The sequence below is a fragment of the Pogonomyrmex barbatus genome, unplaced genomic scaffold (genome assembly GCF_055798465.1).
Source record: "Pogonomyrmex barbatus isolate J1 unplaced genomic scaffold, ASM5579846v1 scaffold1, whole genome shotgun sequence".
NCBI classification, from domain to species: Eukaryota; Metazoa; Arthropoda; class Insecta; order Hymenoptera; family Formicidae; genus Pogonomyrmex; species Pogonomyrmex barbatus.
The window spans coordinates 19,770,157-19,790,844 of record NW_028297098.1 but is presented as its reverse complement, the minus strand read 5'-3'; the positions used below and the strand labels follow the sequence as shown (position 1 = coordinate 19,790,844).

The following is a 20,688-nucleotide window of genomic DNA, read 5'->3' as shown; positions in this document are numbered from 1 at the left end:
CGTGTAGAAACGCCGAGAAACACCGCTCCACGTGTATATTACGTATGTGGATTCGCACAGAACACACGCGGGATTGGATCGGTTCGACTCGGTCCTCGGGCCGATGTGGAGCGATCCCCTGGCCTATTTAAAGAGAGCACCTAAATATAGTTCGCTTTTTTTTTGCTGGAATTTAAAATTACGGTCGTAAAGAAGCCGAGGGCAAATTAGCCGGGGATTCGACCCTCTTGAGGGGGCTGTCTCCTCGAAAGTCGTGCACGAATGGCTCCTCTGTCGCGAAGAAGGACGAGATCTGATGACTGTACATGCAAAATCTTGCCGTTTTTCTCAACTAAATAGACATATCGGTAAGAGGAGTGTAGAAATAAAAATTTTATTTGGATGCATTTATTTGGAAATTAGCATAAGAAAGTGACGTTTGAACATACATGACGTCTGAATGTTGTCTCGCTCCAATTTTCTATTAAATTTAAATATATATTAACGCTTATGAGATCAAATGTGATCGAAGCGAGTCGACGACGAGTTCATCGCACCTGCCTGAACACTCTGTCCAATTCTATTACTCGACACCCCGCTATGACAATGGTGCACTCCTTGGCGTCCTGTGGCCTTGTCCGGCTCTTCAGAACGATGGTGTCGGGACCCGCAGCCCCATGGGCTCGCTCTGGTGGAAACAATTGCTGCCGCGGGGCATCATTTACATCATAAGCAATCATAATGATCGAATTTTCGGCGAACGATGATCCAACGAGTGGAACGAGGGGAGCCAATTCAGAAGTAGGTACCCACTTACCGGCTGTACTATGCGCTCGCGAGAGAGGGATTCTGACCCTCCTCCACCTCTTTCGACCCCATAGCTTCAGGCTACCTGTGTCCGTTTATATGAACTAGCACCCATTCGCCTCTCTCTCTCTCTCTCTCTCTCTCTCTCTCTCTCTCTCTCTCTCTCTCCCCCCTCTCTCTCTCTTTCTCTCTCTGAACACCCAGAAGGGCACTTCGAAAAAAATAATCGCCTAAAAAAATTCGAGCACGCTGAAAGGCGGCGCCCCGTCAACCATCTACTCGCGATCCATGCGTCTGGCCGCTTTCGTGATATGCAATACGCTGAAACAAATAACGCATGTCGTCGAAACAACCCGTCAACTGTCCATTCGCGATTGTTAACGCGTGCCGTCACATACAAGCGAGTGGGTAGACGAGCGAACGTCCGCCTAAAACGGCACACGAGTATTTTCACGTACCGTTAATGGGAAGTTACTGCGAATGGCTCGGAACGTCGTGCTCGAAAACGCAAGTTCAATTTTCTGAGCGCGCACAAGCAGAACGATGTTCCAAGTCTGCGATAATATAAGGCGTTCGCGCGTTCCCGGATTATTTTCGCTTTAAACGGCCGGAAAATTCGTGGAGTAGCCAATTTAAGAATCGCACGAACATAAATGATTTCGTATTATCCTGGCGTGCTTCGATTTTCGATTTTCGCGGAGGTCTCCCTCCCGCCCGAAAGAAGAGAACAGAAAAGCGGCGTGACGATGGCAACGTTGCCGGTGTTTTCCAGACCGGGGTTTACCAAAGACGGCGAGAGCTCTGTTTTGGGCTTTGCCAACGCGCTCACTCGCTCTCTCCGTATATACGACTGGACCTATCAGTATGCGGACCACGAAACGTAGTCGGGGCCCCCCCCCCCCTCATCTTCCTTGTCCCTCTCGGTCTCCTTCTCCGTCTCTCGGAATCTCGCTATCTCTCTTTGACAAACATCGCGTCCCTCCATGTTTCCCTCGCCACGTTTCTCCTCTCTCGCTCTCTCCGTCTTTATTTGTCTCTCTTCTCTCGCTGCTCTTCCTCCCGCACCGCAGCGACGCGCGAGGCGAAACGTAGGCTGTTTCGGAGAGAGTGTTTCCGCCGTAATGCCGAAACAGTATTGATTGCAGCCCGCCTAGCTTAGTTTCTACTGCCGCTTACTGCATCTAACGCTTACAGGTAAAGCCGCGCGTATTTTCGCACGACTGCCTCCGAAGACAAACGAAATTAACTATGCATATTAACTAACTGTCATCGGACGTGCGGTGCAAATATCGAGCAGCTTCTCCCTTCTGCTTGTTAGATATTATCGACTTACCGCATTGGCTTTTGCTCAGCGTTCTCTCGACGACCTACATCTTACAGAGAGTAACTTCTAGCTTCGTCTGTCCAAACGTAACTCGTAAGGGGAACCGACAGTACCTTCGAATCTCTCGAACGGTGCACGTCGTTCGATACGCATCCATTAATATCGACAAGCTACGATCGCACGATCCGCGAAATGGTTTGCTCGCAAATCTGTTCTCGGTCGGCCATAACAGCGAAGCGGAAATCGTGCCCATCGTCCTGGACCGAAATTGGTTGGAGGACCGTACTAAAGGGTAGTAACGACGTAACAATGACCTCGGTAGAGGGTAGTAGTCGGCATCGCTGACTCGGAGGACGATGGGAACGGCAATTCCGTCTTCGGGAGAATGGGGTTGCCCTATCGTGACTCGGCAGATAATTAGATGGGTAATCGAGATGGTCGGAGTTTCGAAGTATTACGGTAGTCTGCAGTTTAATATAGACTGGCAATTCTGTAGAATTCTGACTCGTCCTTTAACCAATGTCAATGACCGACCCGAGATGTTATCGTGCGCGTCTAGATGACAGAATTTACCATTAAAAATACAATGTTTAGCTAAACTCAACAAGAAATATCAAATTTTTTTTTTTATTTATCGTGCTTCCTCTCAGATGATTGATAAATGGTAAAATTTTGAATTAGAAAGCATGTTGCACATTTTGAAAGTCTTTTTAAAACAATTGTCATAAAAGTACATCGAAACTTCACCGCTGACAAATATCAGATTCGATAAACTGCCACGAAGGTCTTGACACGACCTTCGACACTCGTTCTAGAATGGTCACCACGTTCGTACGGCATTTTTCCCATAAAAACAGGGAGTGTGGAATTCAGTGGGTCTCGTGTGACTCCGCGAGGTTTTTCGAGGGTTTGGTGACATAATGAGGTAGATCGATTGCCGGGTGCATTACCATCACAATGCTGAACACCCCCGGAGATAGGTCTATGCCTAACACAATTGATAGACGACGGGAATTTCGGAAGAAAACGGGAAAAAGCGGGGAACTATCGCCTAGGAAAAAGGGAAAGGGAGGCAAAAAGAAGGGAAAGAGAAAAAGAGAAAGAGATGGAGAAAGAGAGCGCGGTCACACCAACGGACTTATTAGTCAGCAATGTGATCTATTTGCCCTGTACTCGCATAAAGAACGTACATTATTGTGCCACTATGTTACGAAGGAGGGCGTTATTGCCCAACAGGGACCTCCAGTTAGGCTCCTACCACCGACCCGTGGCGACGTATGGTGTACGGTTATGGGTACCGTTCTTTCTCTCTTGTCTCGTTCCTCGCTCTCCTCCATCATCGACCACCCGCGGGGCCTCGCTAATATGCCGGTAATATTTCCTCTATTCCGGATATCGCTTTATTATTTCCTGCCGGCATGCCACGGTTATCGGCGATGAATTCTACATACGAGGAACAGCGTGAGAAATTTCCAAAGCCATGCGAAATATATATCGTGGTGTTCACAGGTTAAAATTTCGCATAACTGAAAGTCAATCTCTTATGCAATATAGAAATACACAAAATATTTTTGCATTGTGTTTTATTTACTTATATATTATATGTATATGTTATATGTAAATTATATTGTGTGCTGTAAACAAAAAAAAAGTAAAGTTCCGGAGCTTTATAAGGAATGTTAAAATGCAATCCTCATCCATTTAATATCTTATACTGCCAAGACCAGCGACCGCACTTAGCAACACCAGAAATAATTTAGCATCGTTACAGACACACGGTTGATAAATGCCGTTAACAACAGGGCGGCGATACGGCCTCCATCCCCGACAATCCGTTCCATTGTCGGTTTTGGTCGCTCAGACTGGTAGGCATTGTTTAGCATCCCGCGGATTCTCAGTCTCTGTCTGTGACTCATGCGATCGGCTTCCATCCGCCTAACCGAATCGAATCGTCCGTCCGTCGACTCGCTCGTTTTGGTTCTCGCGCTTTCGTTCTTACGAATGACAATGATATCACAAAGGATATAAGGTATTTCTATTGTTTTCGACGTGGTTGCGTCGATTATGGCGTGACTTTCGCGCAGATGTTACATGAGGTGTAATCGACATCTAGCTCAGTAAAAAATACTACATTTCATTTTTTATATAACCCAGTGATTTATAGTTTGTTGGAGAATTTCGGTCGACGATCGGTGATACTTTCGGGAGGAAAATTCGGCTTTCGGCTTATCGCGCAAACTTTGACAGAGGCACGTCGAGAAAGGGGCGAGGCTCGCGGAGCAGCGAAACGCTTTCGGAAAATCCATAGCGTCAAGGAATATACAGAGTTCCGTGGCGGAACACAATGGCGCGTTGTAGAAAGGTAGGGTGATAAGAGGAGCGAGCGAGATCACATTGGCTGGACAAGAGAAAGGAAAAGAGAGAGAAATGGAGACGCGGGGAGAACTTGCGGCGTCGGTCTTTGCCCCGAGTACGTGCTCCGAGTGACAAAGCTTTCAGCATGAGACCGACCGACCGACCGACCGTACGAACGCCAGAACGATACGACGCATCAAGGTCCTCGACGATCGATAGACAGGCTCGACTCAACCTGGACTATTCTCGCGCTCTCCGCGCTTTGCCTCTGTTTAATATCTCAAATCACTATCTATGGATGAGTTTATTTATACGTCTCGAGATCGTTTCTGTACCTTTCACGCGAAATTATTAGCGAATCCAGCGAAGAGATTTGAAATTAATTTAGCACACAGTATAATAAAAACTTTTTTTTATTTCCGAGATCTCCGTCGTTATTCTTCGATGCAAAATAGAGTCTCTTACTCGTGCAATTTTTCTTTATAATTTACGGTAATTTTCTCCTTTAAAAGTGACATCTCGATTAAGAATCGAGTACGACTCTCCTCGATAGCCAACAATGGCGGATTAGATCGAGGGGCCGTTGGTTAGGTGTCGGCAGATCCGTATCTGGCTCCATCGAGCTGGTCGCGCTCGCTCTTAGAAGCGTGAAATGAAATTTGACAGATCAGACCCTCTTGCTTTCGATTCCTCTCTTCCCGTTACCAACTACCCCCCCCCCCCACCACCACCCGCATCTCAGGCCATCTCGCTCTTTTCGTCGCCCGATCGCAACTTCAAGAGCTGCAAAATGGCGTTGGCACGCTGGCCCCCGGGTTCCCGCACCTTCGGTGTGCCCCACGGGCATCGACGGGCATCCGCAGACACCGTCCCTTGCGCGCGTTGTGCCCCCTCTCCCCCTCCCTCCCCGTTCTCCCGTGGCGCACCCCATTTTATACGATTCTCTTTTATCTGTTACCTCCCTGCCGCTGCCGCCACCGCCGCCGCCGGTTATGCTCCCTCGGGGGCATCCGCTGAAGCGGGTCTCCTTAGTTCCAACCCGACACCTTTTTACAAATACATCACACGGCCTTCTGGCCCTTTGCCGCGTTTCACCCCGGGCCTCACCGTATCGTATCGCTGTCCCATCGCAACGCTTCGTTGTGTCGGAGATAACGCATAGTGGGTGCTCCATTTGCTTAAACACGTCAACTACTCTATACCCTTACTGTTTTCGCTCACTTTGTTCAGCAGGTACTAACTATAATCACGTGAATTTTAAAGGACCATCATAGATTTTAGAAAACATTATAGATAACCGAGGACATTATAATTGATAATATAATGTTAGCATCGTAAATTTCTACTGATACATCTTTTTTTCGGTCGATACGAGCTTACCATAAAGATATTGCTATTTTTATAATAATCATTATAATCGTCTCTTTTTTCCTTTCAACTTCGATGAACAAAATAAGTAACGCTGTTGCGCAGCGGGAGTATCGTGATGCGATTTCGTCGAAACCTAACGAACTTTTTTCTTCTCGCCTTGACACCCCTGTCCGTCGACATGAGTAACATAATCTACGATCAAAGTGCGGGAACGTCATCATCCGCGTTGACGATCATCATCACCCCGCCTTCTTTCTCGCGTCTAAACATCCGATCGTGTGACAGCTGTCCCCGCATCGGAAACCAAATTATATGTTCAAAGGATCGGTGATCTCTATTTAGATTCTTATCTTTCGCGCCCATGACGCAATGCCCGGAGACGTCATAGACGCATCTAGTCACTGGCACCTCGTTCCGGGTACGGCTACTACTTATAGTGTTCGATAATGGAACGCGTGGACGACCGTTCGATTTCCAGAGCGATTCTCAGTCGTGCCTCTTCGAAAGTACCGATAGTAATCTAATGGGGACGTAACGTATATTAGGTCGCGAGTATTCCTCAGTAAACAGCCGATTGCGGATTGCAACTTCGTTTCCTTCGACATCGCGCGACGATTATACCTTTATAAGATCATTACCGAAGAAAGCGGATAGATGCGGGAATAATAATTTTCTTTTCTTTGTTTCTTCCGTGCGACGCGCGCGCCAACCCCGTCTCTTCTCATCGTTTTATAAGATATCGTGCGATTTTCATCTCTTTTTCGCGGCGAGAAATCGTTGTGCGGTGCGGACGACCCTAAGTGGCGAAACGAAGAAGGAACGAAATGCTGAAACATAAAATTGAAAAGTTTGACGTACGGCGGTTTATGGGACTTTTAGAACGTAGTAAACTCGCGCGTTATTCCTCCTTCCGCGAGTCGTTATATTTTTCTTCCCGTAGTTCACGGACACCCCACGGTGGATTTTTGTTGCCACTCTCGTTGCCGGGGTGTTTGTCGCTCAAACGAAACCTTACTCCTCCTTTTACCCCACCACCTCCCTGTTTTTATTCTCTTCAACGTGAGTTACCGCCACTTGCGCGAAGATTTATCACGAGCTACCGCCTTCGTTTCTCAATCGCTATACTTCCGAATTTTAATTCAATCTCCTTCGTTAGTATACCATATTTGCATTTCTCGAAACCTATCAGTGCCGCCCTCATCATCATCAACAAGATTGATAATATCAGTCATTAGCTTATTTTATATATAATATATAACTGATAAAGATAGTATAAAAATAACAATATTGTATAATAAATGTAAAAATAAAATATATATATTTAATCCTGCGTTTAATCATTTGTATTTTATATTTACTTTTCATGCTTTCAATATCACGCAATTTATTCATCTATTTGAAATGAATTTTTGCGATGATAATTAGTACGCAAAAGTCGCATCAGCGGAAGGTTTTCTCGATAGAGTCTTCGCTCGAATAAAGAAATTGTTCGGCATTCCAAGCTCATTGAACGCTCGCATTCCGAGAGAGATTCCTGTAGAAGGGTTAATTATCCGAGGATTTTTCGGCAACATCGGTCTTACCCTACCAACATCGAAGCTGACGGAGCGCGGGCCTAAAGGGTTGGCAATGAACTTCGACTCGGTAATGAAGCGCTCCCCCTCTTTGCCTAAACGAGTCGTCGCCTGCGCTTCTGATATATTTTATTGCACGACCAGTCTGGTTTATTATCGCCACGATTGCACGATCTCCGTCTCACTTTGGTCCGTGGCATCTTTTCACCCTCCGCATCCTCCACTTTCCCGAACAAAATGAGAGAAAGAGAGAGAAAGCATTAGACGATTCTGCCTAGATCAACCCTTCCTCACGCCCGGCAACGACGATTCCAACCCCTCGGAAAAACAGTGGCGCTCAACGAGCCGTGCTGTCGCGCACGAGTTCGCGCGATATAAAAGGGTTATGATCGTATATCTTCACTCTGGGAGTATCCGTCAGGAGAGACACGCTTTCAGTTCGCCTGGACATCTTGTTGAAATTCTGCGTCGAATAATCGTGAAACACGTGTTTTATTGTGATACCTTTGTATAGAACTAAGATAATCTCTCTTAATAAAAAAATAGATCTTAGAGATAATATACGTCTGATACTGTTAAAGCGTGCATGTCGCGCCAATGTCTCTTGTTAATAGTTCTCTCATTTGTGGCGTATCGCGAGTTAACGGAGCGTCCGAGCGTCTTGCGTCGTTAATTTTTTAAACGTGTATACGCGATAACTTTTAAACGAGCTTACATCAAACGAATTATCCGTAGAATATGAGAACCGGCGGCTTTTAACGGCACGAGCTTAAAACTATAATGCGCCCTAATCCGGCAATATCTCATGCTGTCTTGCGGGATTCGTCGCTCACGCACAGCCGTCCCTATTTAGTGGATCATATATATTATACCATTCTCATCGGCGGATCAACCCCTCGTCGAATGACATTCTATCTTTTGCGATCGCGCATAAGATAATTCCCGAATAGATTGTCCCGAATAGATTGTCCGTTTTCTAAACGGACATTCATGAAAGAAAAAGAGGAGAAGACGCGTTAGAATAATAACGAATTTTAGTTAAAAATAAATTCCGTCGGCGCGGTTTATTTTTATATCCGTCCAACATCTTCTCGTTGGTCTTACAGCGTGGAGTGTTCGAAGTAATCAAAATCCGACGTTTGTCGGGTGTGAATAGTCGCAGAGAAGAGGAGGAGAAGGAGGAGGAGAGTAAGAGCGTCGTCTTAGCACCGCATCGGCATCTGTTCGCGAAGGAATTACGACGTAACTTTGTCTCCCAAGATAGCGCGACGGTTCCTCTGGAGCTGAGTGCTACCCAGGATAGAGTGTAGGAGGCGATGGAATCGTTGGGTTATGGGAGCGAGAGGCCGGGAACAGGATGGGAGAGGAGGGGAGGAGGTACGAAGGTTACGGAGGAGATGGGGTAAAACCGAGAAAGAGCGAGAGGTGGAGAGAGAAGGACGGGGCGAGACGAGAAGAGATCGAGAGCACGGGCGACCGGTAAGCACGGGAGTGTGCATGATGGGTGAGGCTCCTCCGAGGCTTGAGTTTCCATTGGGGTTGGTTCTTGCGATATAAGCTCTCGGCAGCCACAGCACCGCCACCCATCCTGGGCCCGCCGCCGTTCCCCCGACACCGGAGCACCGACAGAGCCCCCGCGCCACCTCCCGCCTCCCGCACTGCCACGCAGTTTGCCCGCAGACCCCTGCGAGACATACAGCATACCCACTATCACCCACAGATAGTGGTGGTTCGGGTCGTCTCTCGGTGTGCTACGGGGTGTCGCGAGCCTCATACATATTCAGCGGATGCATCACCCTCCACCCACGTTCACTCCCCCCGTACTCTCCCCTGCCCTCGTCGCCCTCACGCTCGACCTCCACCCGAACCGCACCGGTCATCTATTGCCCCGGCGTCCCCGAGGACCCGCGCCACGCCGGACATGGACAAAACTTTCCCCGGCCGCTCGCTAAACTCGAATTACGGAGCAGTTTTCGAGACCGATTGATGTTTAGGCGTTTTATCAAAACCGAAAAGCGCCGCGGGAGCCGAGAGGCAGGCCGGCTAGCCGGCCGTCCGGCCGTCCGGCCGTTACGCTTTGTCGTTCAACCGATAGGCTTCCGAACCTCATACCTGTTCGTCCACCTCGTTCCCTATTTCGAACTCTGCTCACGAAAAATCGATACACAGATATATAGATCGACATCATCGTAAATAACATCATGAACAATGGAGAAGTACCCTTTATTGCATATTTGCACCGCGCGTTATATCTTCATTACAGACATTTTGCAGCGAATATCTCTAGGTCTGCAAATATTGAAAATGAACTAGTCCTTATACGTATATTTTTCATAAACGTGGAAGGAGGTGATATATTTGCATAAAGAAAAAATACACGCATATTTCTTCTTTTTTCTTGCAAAATCTTATTATCGGTCTACTAATGTGCGACACATCTTTTTCCCGATAAAGAAAAAAAAAGTGCTACGTGCCTGTGTCCCGTCGCGAACGAAGTGTTTAACGGCGACCGCATAAATATTTACACCCGCCGGGGTGTTTTTAGCCCGGGCGCAGAATCGAGATTACATCCGAATACATATGTAACAGTTCGCAACGATATTAGCAGCATTGCAGTATTTATGAAGCGAAGTTACGCCGAGTGATTTCCATCGCAACAAATTCCCTGCCCACTTCGCATTAAACCGCCAGCGATGACGGTGTGTTTGCCAATAATCGCCGAATTTTCTTCGCCCTATCCTTTCGAGCTACCTCTTACTGATAATCGCGTCGTCGAAAAACTTTTATCTATTCCAATCGGTATCTACTCCCATCGGATAAAATCTCTCGCGCCTAACGTATTCAACTCGCACGAGAAATTTCGATTTCGCTATCATAACGAACAGCCGCGGTGCTGAAAGCACCGAGAACGGATTAATCCCGATATCGCACCGTCGCGTTTTCCGCCACGCGTTCAGCGAATTATCCCCGATCGCCGATTCATACGTGGACAAAATCCGACGAACACGCGTGTCGATGACGCTTGCTTACAACGCGCTCGATGACGCCGAAGTGCGCAAACGCGATCGCTGACATCCGACGCGACAGAACGGCCATTTACATAATAATCCGAGCCGCGGGAACGACACGTAATTGATATAAATACGCCGGGCGATGACGGTACCGACAGACGTACGGCAGACCGTGGCCGCTGGCCAACCTATGGTATCCATGGACTGGCTCCGCATAACTTAGCATAAATAATAAATAATATTGTGAACGCGCGTGCCAGTGTTAACGCATGTGCGTCATTAATAGGCACATGTTCTCTCTCTCTCTCTCTCTCTCTCTCTCTCTCTCTCCTCTCTCTTTCTCTGTTTCCCTCTTGCTCCCATCTTCTCCTGCCATCCCTGTTGTAATCTCCCCTCGCTCTTGATATCCGCGCGCTAACTCCACGTACATAGTATTATACTATATACTTATGTGCATGTACCTGCCAGCTCGCGTCTGTCTACCTTTGCCATCGACGCGCCGTCTCGCCGAGTTCATCGCCACGAGCACGTACTATACAATTCGAGGGGACGATTTATGCACCTTCGATGTATGCTCATCAAATAAATACAACAATCGCCTCGACGATTCCGTTAACAGAAATTATGCGACTGACACCGGAAAAATAATGTACACTAATAACATACAGATTTCTTATTACATTAAAATAATTTTTTGCCGATTTTCTGCAAACTAATGTTGTTCGAGAATATCTGACAAATTTTAAAATTGCACTTTTGCGGATAATAGGATAATAGGATATTTTCAGTAGTGGCCTTTGGCAACAATTAACTTTGCTTTGAAAAGCAAACGTCACGAGTACAAATGTATTGTAATTTTTCGTAAATTGATAATGTTCGATCAATTTTCTATACTAGACGAAAATAAATATAGTCCGAAATACAAGAGCTAACGATTAGCTTATCGCCGTACCGAAAAACAAATGAGGAATCTAGCGATTATTTAGAAACAGAGGAAAAACAGTCGTTATATTTGAGCGCATATTTACTTATGTTTATGTAACAAGTTGCCTATTTATACCGAGCTAATATACTATTTTAGATACATAGCAATTATAACACATATATTTGACGTTCAAAATGTTAAACAAAGTGTTTGCACTGTCGAAGAATTTCCTAGATCGTTTTGGTTTAATGAAAATTTGATTATTTTCGCGAAAACGCTTAGATTCTAGAGTACAAGTAATTGCACAGATTTATTCATTCATATTATTAGCGATCCGTAATTAGATACGCTACTTGTAAAATGTATTACATATCCGAGACGATACGTATCTTTACGAGAGGGGACCAGTACTCGCTATACTTTGTCATTAAGCCGATTACGTTTAGTTCGCCGGACAGTCACCACCCGTATTTTCTCACTACGTAGAGAAACGAGTTTCACGCCGCGAGTCTCGCCGATAGGCGATTTCGTAATACGTTATAGCGCACCCGAAGCCGTTAAATCGCACTGTACGCAAACTGCCAATGTCGTTCCCTCGAACTCGATCGTTCGGTCCCAGGTAGCTTCTGCGTGGTGGTAATGATTAAGGAGACGAGCGCACGGTAGCCGGTGTGAGTAGCCGGGTGTCTCTCTTTCGCGTGTAACCGAATGGCGATGCTAATCTTGTCGTGGCCTGTGGATACACGGAACGAGAGAGAGCTCTGCGTGTCTCACACCCATCCAGGCCCGAGTTCCAGTTCAAGTTCCAGGGCCGGAGGCAGTGATGGTGATGGTGGTGGTGGTGGTGATGGTGGTGATGGCGGCGGTGGCGGCGGTGACGGCGACGGCGGCGTCGCTCTACCCGGGTGTCCTCTTCCAGGCCTAATACTCTTTATCGCGAATTAAGATGTTGTCGAGGTGTGGTAGCCGCTCGTTTCCCCGAATCGACGTGGACGTAGTCCAAAGTACCCTGCAGGTACCAACACGCACGCGCACGCACGCGTGTACCACGTACACGTAGGTGAATAACGAAGGGACGCTTAACCAAGAAGCTTTACCAAGAAGAAGTAATGAGCGAGAGCGGCGCCACATCGGACAGCGAGACGGATCGTTCGTAGAAGATAAGTGAAGATAGAGGTACGTAATGCCACGCAGCTTCTGCTCGTCCGAGCGGAATGTAAAGCGGTGCGGAATAGAAGATGTAAGGGATTAGACAACCCGGCAGCTTTCCATCTTCCCAGCGGATATATATTATTACGTTCGCGCGCTATACTTATATCTGCCAGAGAGAGCGAGAGAGAGAGAGAGAGAGAGAGAGAGAGAGAAAGAGAGAGAGAGAGATTCGAATGGTCCCGCGTCTCTACACGATAGTAGTCTCCATGGCTCACCGAGTCGTATCGATTTATAACGAGCGATACGGCCGTATTCGCGAATGCAGCGGTAGCGGCGCATTGCATCATCGCTATCGTCTTTCCCTCGCGCTGTCGTGCAATCGAGAAACTCCGTGCCAACTTCCCGCGATACAGGCGTTATATATCCCAGAAACCTCCCCCGTCGCGTCCTGACCCAAGTACCAGGGACCGTTGATGCACGAGGCCCTATTACTTCCTGGCACGTCGTAAATAATCGGAGCGGCATTTGCGTGCTGCGTAGTAAACATTCAATAAACGACCGAGATCCGTTTACGGGAATGCATAATACGCGGGCGGAAGGTCGACGACGTGCCGAGGCAATTTCTCCATTCGAAATCGCGGCCCGCTTCCAGAGACCATCCTTCGAAAAAGAGTCCAAGCCGAATATTCGTAGGGAGCTAACTGCGACTATTTATTCGCGAAAAAGTGTCCGGTGCGAAAGAATAAATAACATAAAATTGGCGTCACCAAATTTATATATATATATATCGGCATGCATCAGTCCGTAACTTAGGATAATGGTACTCCCGGTGGTATCTGCATATTGGTTATCGGTCGCCACGGCTCAGACTCTGCCTGTGCCCTTCGCATCCAATTTTCAAAATTGTGAAATCGCAGACTCTAATAGTTATCTGAAATCTTAAATATTTGCTTACAAAAAATTTATTTATAATAGTAAAGCTATTTGATTATTTTCTTTAATGATGAAATAAAGGTTTACAATACGTAAAGGTATTCGATTTTCTTTGATAATGAAATGATTGTTTAAGAAATATTGAATTTTAATCTCATTTCACGGACAAGACGGTTTGATAAGATCTGAAGACGGTTGCGGAACGATCTTGACCGCCGCTACATGTGTGTCATTAGAGAATAATTATTGATCTAATTATCGATATTGGTGGGACCGCGTAATCCCTACGTCGAGGAACATGTCTTGCGGATCCGCAATCGAAGAACGTTGGCTCACGTGCATATCGATTAAACCAGTTAACTCGAACGCTAACTCAAAGTCAGATTCTGCGATTTCTCAAGGCCCGTCCTGCAATCTCTGCAAGTCGGTTTCTTTTCGCCTCGGCCGAATGTATCTGCGATAGGCGATCGCCCGGATGCTAAGAAGATTGCAGGAGCGGAGCAATTTATCCGCGATAGCCCCGGAGGAACCGATGATCCATGAGTGGCCCGAAGCTACGAGTAATCCGGTCGGTAATCAAGAATCGCAGCGTCGCCGATCGGAGCTGGGCCGCGCGCGGACAGGTTTATCAATGCATATTGGAAACAAGTTGGCCGTTAAAGAACGACCTGGCACGGCAAAAAGAACGCGGTTGATGACGCTCGATCTTTCCCATAATACTTTCCCCCTTTCGAAGATCGGTTCGTTCTCCGCCGCTTGATCTCGGTGTCTGCGCATGGCGGGCACGAACACGCGCCAATGGTTGCCTGAAATATGCCGCGCGTTGTGAGTTAGTTTAATATGCAAATGGCAGGAGAGATAACGGGCCGATCCGCGAAGAGTGGAGAAGGCTAAGTCGTGATTCCGGTAGCCGTGTCTTCCCAACCCTCTGTGTGTGTGTGTGTGTGTGTGTGTGTGTGTGTGTGTGTGTACGTGCGCGCGCGCGCGCGTGTGTGTCGCGTTCCTCCTTGCTCGCTCTTCAGCCTCCGGTCTTACTGAGCGACTGTAGAAGATGAAGAGCAAGTGCGAGAGAGAGAGAGAGAGAGAGAGAGAGAGAGAGAGAGGGGGAGAGAGAGAAAAAGCGCAAAGAAGAGAAAAGCAAATCTCGCTCGCTTACTCCCGATGAGTGAATTGAGAGATAAGGGGCCCACGCTTAGCCCCCCATGAACGCGCAGGGACGCATCTTTCTGCAAGACTCGATAATTTGAAGAGATTTGTATTGAGGCATCTTATATTAAGTGCGTTACACAGACAAGCGGTCTCCAAAGAGCGGCTTGTGAATTAAATGAATAAGTGCTCCAAAAGTTGCGCATTATGTATGAAGCAAAGAAGGTTAATAATATTTTTTGAATCTACATAATGGTCGCAAATCGTGAACGAAATTATACTGATTTCAATATCCGCACGCAATACGAGTCGCAGTTAATAAACCTATTCAACCTCATATCAATTAAAATTCATCCCGCATGGAATACGAAGGTGAGAACTCTCCCAGGGAGAGCCTACACCCCTGACCGCTTAATTCTGTAATAGTCCGAAAATGCGAGCGTGTCGTGCGGAGGTGTATCTACTCTCCGCCATTTCGTAGCGATGGTGGTGGCAGCCTTTGTCCTCTTCGCCTCGTTCTGGCATCTTCGCAAGTTGACCGCGAAACGTGATCATCGCTTCAAAGATATAAGAATCTAAGAAGCAACGACCGTCGTCGTTGCCACCGTCGTCATCGTCGTCGTCATCGTCTTCGTTTCCATCGTCGTTTTCTTCCTCTTCTTCATCAGTGCTCGCTTCTCAGCGAAAAAGAAGAGGAACCGTGATGTTGTAGTCTAACGCCGATGTTCACCGTGACCTCGGTTGGATATTCGTCAGTGTATCGTCGGTGTTCGCATGTGTGGGAGGCACGACAGGGCCAAAGGGGGTTGGTAGCTAAGGTAGGTAAGCGCTTCATTAGGCCGCGAGAGCTCCCTAATTACACACGGCCTCATTAGCGGCTTCCATCCTCCCTCGCCCGCGCTCGTCCCTCCTGCGCTGCTCTGTGCCACCTATATACGTGTATCCTCTGAAACCTCTTCGCCCTCTCCGTGCTATCTCTCACTCTTCGTAGATATATATACAGAGGAGAGAGAGAATGTCGAGCACGAGCCAGACGGAGAACGAGAGAGACGAGTCGAGGGAACTGGCGATACGTTGATGGAGCCAGAGGGAACGGAGAGGAGGGACCAAGAGAGCTCGAGGGAGCCACAACGCCGTGTTCGTCGCCGCAATGAGGTTCCCGACAACCGACCGCGTCTCTCTGTGTCTGCCTAAACGAGCCAGCAAACCGCCAAATGCCACCTGATCGCTCTACCGAACACGGAGAAATTACTCGTTACTCTGGCACAGCTGATGAAAGCCTAAACTAATAGTAATGGGGAATTTTTCAATCTCATAAAATTCATGATATCTATGATAAAAGAAAAGAATTGTTTTGAAGTATTTCATACATTCGAAATAATTTAAAAACAATTCATTTCTTGTATAGTACTAAGTGGTCATTTTAAACAAACAAACACATTTACATTTGCATAAAATGAATGTTAAATATGAATTTAATCATCATGGCTCAGCTGATGACGTTACAAGTGAAACGTAAATGCAAAGTTTTAGCTGACTTCGAATGAATAATTCGTATTAATTAACACTGACCCTGTCTCCGTCTCTCTCGTTCTCCAAAACCTCGGAGAAAAAATTAAAAGTCATTTCGCTATTCCACGTGTACGCGTAACTACAGGTCCAATATCGCTGGACATTCCGGTAACAGGCTTCTCATTATTTATGCATTTAAAAGGGTCCTCCGTAACACAGGCGTGCACAACCCTTTCCCTGTCGAAGGATCAAAAATAGCTTCGGAACCGCCACCCTTTCTGCGCAACCGGCTGAAAGGGGTTCGTCGGGCGGCTTACCGCCGCGACACCTCCGCGTCTCTCCCCGCAGGCAAATTTAAACGTCACTTAACGCGTCATTAAGATCCTCGTTCAAGTCGCTAATTTAAAACGATGCAAATACTGCGAATACATCGGTATTTTTTCATCGTAAATTTGGACTATAAATCTTTATTTTATTACAAATAATACAACATAAATTAATAAAATAATGATCGATATTACTAAGGTTTTTTGTCGAGCTGCCAGTGTGAGTTAATCAATCTTCTGTTCATTGGTTACGCTATCTGGCATACCATTAAATCTTTAGCGTACACGTCAAATATCATAAAGTTAAAAAAAGAATACTGTCCTTCGAATAATACTATTACATTTTCAGTAGTAAAAAAAATTCTCGCAGGGACGTACGATCGAAAATGGATTAGCAAAATCATTTTCCCGATCGAACCTCATGGCAAAATGACCATTTTCTTTTTGGCTGCGCCGGCGACGAACGCGCGCGCGCGCGCGCGCGCGTGCGCAAGGAATCAACGGCGCAGAGCCAAATAACACCGGGAGCAGATACACCTGGTCGTTCCGTTTCCCGCTGATTGATGCGTGTCGTCTGCCGGTCGGTCGGCTGCGCAGCCAGTCGCTTCGCCCAGTCCCGCCGGGGTTGAATGCAGTGAATCGCGCGGCCTTCGCTGCGGCGCTCCGCCGCGCCGGAAACAGTCCATCACACGACCACGTGACCACGTGACGGTCTGGCCTTTGTTCCACGCGATCATTAGTCTGTCAATATGCCCAAACGCTCGCCCTATACGCTCCTCCTCCCGCCCTGTTCTCCTCTCGTCGCTCCCTCCCCCCTCCCGCGTGTATACGTATGCGTTACCTACCTGCACAATGCACCCATTGTCTTCCACACGCGCGCATTATACACCCCCATTATGCACATGGACGCGTGCGTACTTGCTTACCTGCGTACGCACACACAACACGCACAAGCGGCATACCTAAAGCGTGCTTCGGTATCTCGCGCGATGAAGATCGCGGAAGATGCGGAATAGACGATAGGGTTGACGATAGGATTTCGCAGATAACGGACACCCCGGGACCTCGGTATAGCGCAAGATTATCCTTGATCAGATTTGTCACAAATAAATACATTTATGTAATAAATTACGTAGTTTGCGTAATAGCGATATTATACATAGAAGAATCTTCCGAACAAACGCGCTTGTTCAAAAAGATCAATTTCGAAATGACAACGCGGCGGCGCGACGTGGTATATGCGATTGCTCTGTCGGCGCGCGATTCACGCCAGCCCTCCAGCCAGCCGAAAGATCCGTAAATCACATTCCGGTTCATTGGATAATCCCGGCGGTGTTAATATTCCCGCGTATCCCGTTGACACATACCTCCCGTCCCGCCCCCGTTCTCTTTCCCTCCGCGCTCTCCGTCTTCCACATCCGAGCTCTCCGTTTTCCCTCTGTCTTCGCGTACACGCCGGCTTCCTCCGACGATCCCGAAGACATCCCCCTACGCGTATCCATCCCCGACGCGACGCGTCGTGCCAAAGTAGGGAAGAGAGACGAGAGCCGGAGCGCTAAATCCAGATATATGATGCGCGGCCGTGACATGCAAATCTGGTCAAAGCCCGGTGCCATTACGTTTTCAAATCTTTAAAGTGTGTTTAGACAGCCGATGAGCCGGTGATACGCTCTCTCGAAGATTGTCGCAGCGCTCTCAGACAATCTCCAAGAATCGATCGTGCGTCGAACCAACATAAGTTATACTTGATATTCGATTGAGATTTCGATCGTGAAAGAAGCACAGTATAAATGCACGCCAAGTAATTCAATAATAACATACTTTAACGTGGAAATCAAATGATGTTCATATTAAGAGTAAGAGTTCACATTAAAGATTAATGATATGTGACTTTAAATTTAAGGAACGGAAAGGATAAATCAAGAATAAAATTTTATAATATTCACAAACAGCGATCTATTTTTGCAGTAATTATTTACAGCCTTTCTGAAGTTGCAAAATAAAATATATATTTATTTGAATATTTAAATATTTATATATTTAAATATATATTACAAAAATGAGTATGTATAATTCTAGCAATTAAAGCAAATGTTTTTTGAATTTATTTAATAAATTCAAAAATTTTAAAAATTACTAAATTAAAAATCCTAGCCTAATAGACTAATACGCAATTATTTATCTTTTATATAATTTTGTCTTATATTTTCTGTGATTTATGTAATTGTACGTTACTTTGCGGTAAATAGTATTTGTCTCGATCTTTTACTTATTGTAAAATAAAATCGCGAATTAGATAGAATTAAAAATCAAAGTTAATAATAAAAATCATAAATAAGCGCCGCGAAAATTCGGATATTCTTCGAAATTCACATTGCACTATAATGCAACATGCAACGCAACATGCAACATGCAATGCAACATGCAACATGCAACTTTCTAATTATCAAGAACAACGGTCGAGCGCGAAACTGATGCGTCGATCGGAGCACCGCTGTCGATGCAAGAAGAATCGACGCCGCACGATTGTCAGAGACGACGAGTTTTTGCTGGGCGATCGGGACGATCGTAGTTTATGCCATTCGATCAGTGAGGCCGCGCGAGCAGGGCGGTTCGTAGGAACGAACAGCGAAGGACCGAGCTTCGTGTACACGCGCGATGATTATGCTTTATAGCGGGTCCAATTAATGCCGCGCAAAAACTTGCCGGATTCGAGGGTGGTCGACACCCACCGTAAATCGCCTGTCGATCGTGGGTTGTCCCTCACACGAGGAGGAGGTGAACACCAGTAAGGTCAAGCCCATCGAAGTTTGATCAGCTTCTGGTCTTCGTTGACGAAATTGTGCGTCGCTCAAGTCAAGCCGTGCTCGTCCAGACGTCGCTCGAAATACTCATGTCTGATAAGAAAACGCCGCGGTCTGGCCCGGTTTGTTTTTACTCGTCCCCGAGATCTCACGAATCGGCCGTTCGATCCCGTTCGATGCGTCGCTCTGCCGATGGGCCTTATCGATCCGGCGGACGATCGGAGGCAAAGAGACAAAATAATCGTTTCGCGGTATTTCGCTTCTTGTCCTGAATTTCATCTGGTCCCGTGAGCCTTCTTCAGCCGAACGACAAGTGAGGTCGATGTGTCATGGTCTTTGTTAGAAAAGAATTAAATCGATTATAGCGAAAAGAGTATATGTTAACTTTTTCTTTATGAATTAATTAAAATTTATGTTCTATAAAATAGCTACCAAATGTCTGTGAAATAATAAAAAAATAATTTAAAGTTTTATATATATATATATATATATATATGAATCAAATATGTTATTTTGATTATATACATATATGAGTCATTTGAATTTTTAAGTTCATTGCATGTATAAGATATATTAATGCCTCAGCACTTCCGGAATTTAAGATTATTAAACATTTCCGAGTGTTTAGATATTCATGATTACTAATTAAAAATACAGAAAGATGTAATTTTACTTTAAATTTTAACATCAAATACAAAAATATATAAAAATACTTACAGATGCCACATTTTTAAAGTTCCGTGTTCATACGTTTAAGTACGATGTGCCCGATCGACAAATTGCCTAGATTTCAGAAGTTTTAAAGCATTAATGAACTCTTTAGACGGTAAACAGAAGTTACGACAGGGAATAACGCGGTTGGCACACAAAGAGAATTCCTACGACCGATCAGGATACTGCTGCGCATACGTTTCGCCCGCCTCCTCTCTTGCCTGCTTGCGGTCGGCATGAAATAATAATAAATACACGGCTGACCGAGTGGTATTGCGCGCTAAACTGATTCGTAAGCGTGGAAGCCGCGGAACAATGGAAGCGCGGACTCCGCGGCCGATGGCGAACACGGGAAAGGAGGACGGAAAGGGGGTCGAGACGGTTGGAAGGACCTGAGAACGACTGCCGACACAATGGAGACCAAGTTGGCGGTCTGACCTCCGACCTCCTGACTGTGCACCACCGACGTCCCGCATTCGCATTCGGATTCGTTGCTTCGATTGTGTGCTAATGCTTCGTACAGTGTCCACCGCGGCCTTAAAACACCGCGCGATTCTCGATCTCTTTCTGTCTATCTACTGTTCCCTGTCTATCCCCTCCTCCCCTCTGATTATCACTATCATCGCACCTCGCTCAACACATGTCGATGTCCCGAAAAGTAAATTACTTTTTAAATTATTATAAATTGTACTTTTTTCTAAATCTTCATAAAGAATTTCATTGTTGTTACGCTCTGTTGATTTCGTCATTAAAAAATA

The 20,688-nt window shown here is 46.3% G+C and overlaps 1 long non-coding RNA gene across 3 annotated transcripts in view; it reads left to right on the top strand.

The window, feature by feature from the left end:
• Window positions 1–20,688, top strand: part of LOC148938211 (uncharacterized) — a 69,082-nt gene that overhangs the window by 6,629 nt on the left and 41,765 nt on the right. The window contains exon 2 of one of the 3 annotated variants that reach the window (XR_016141212.1): window positions 8,517–8,820. The exons of the other annotated variants lie outside the window; for them this stretch is intronic. This is a non-coding gene — a long non-coding RNA (uncharacterized LOC148938211). Of the gene's footprint in view, window positions 1–8,516; window positions 8,821–20,688 lie in introns of those variants that run through there. 3 annotated transcript variants of the gene reach the window in all.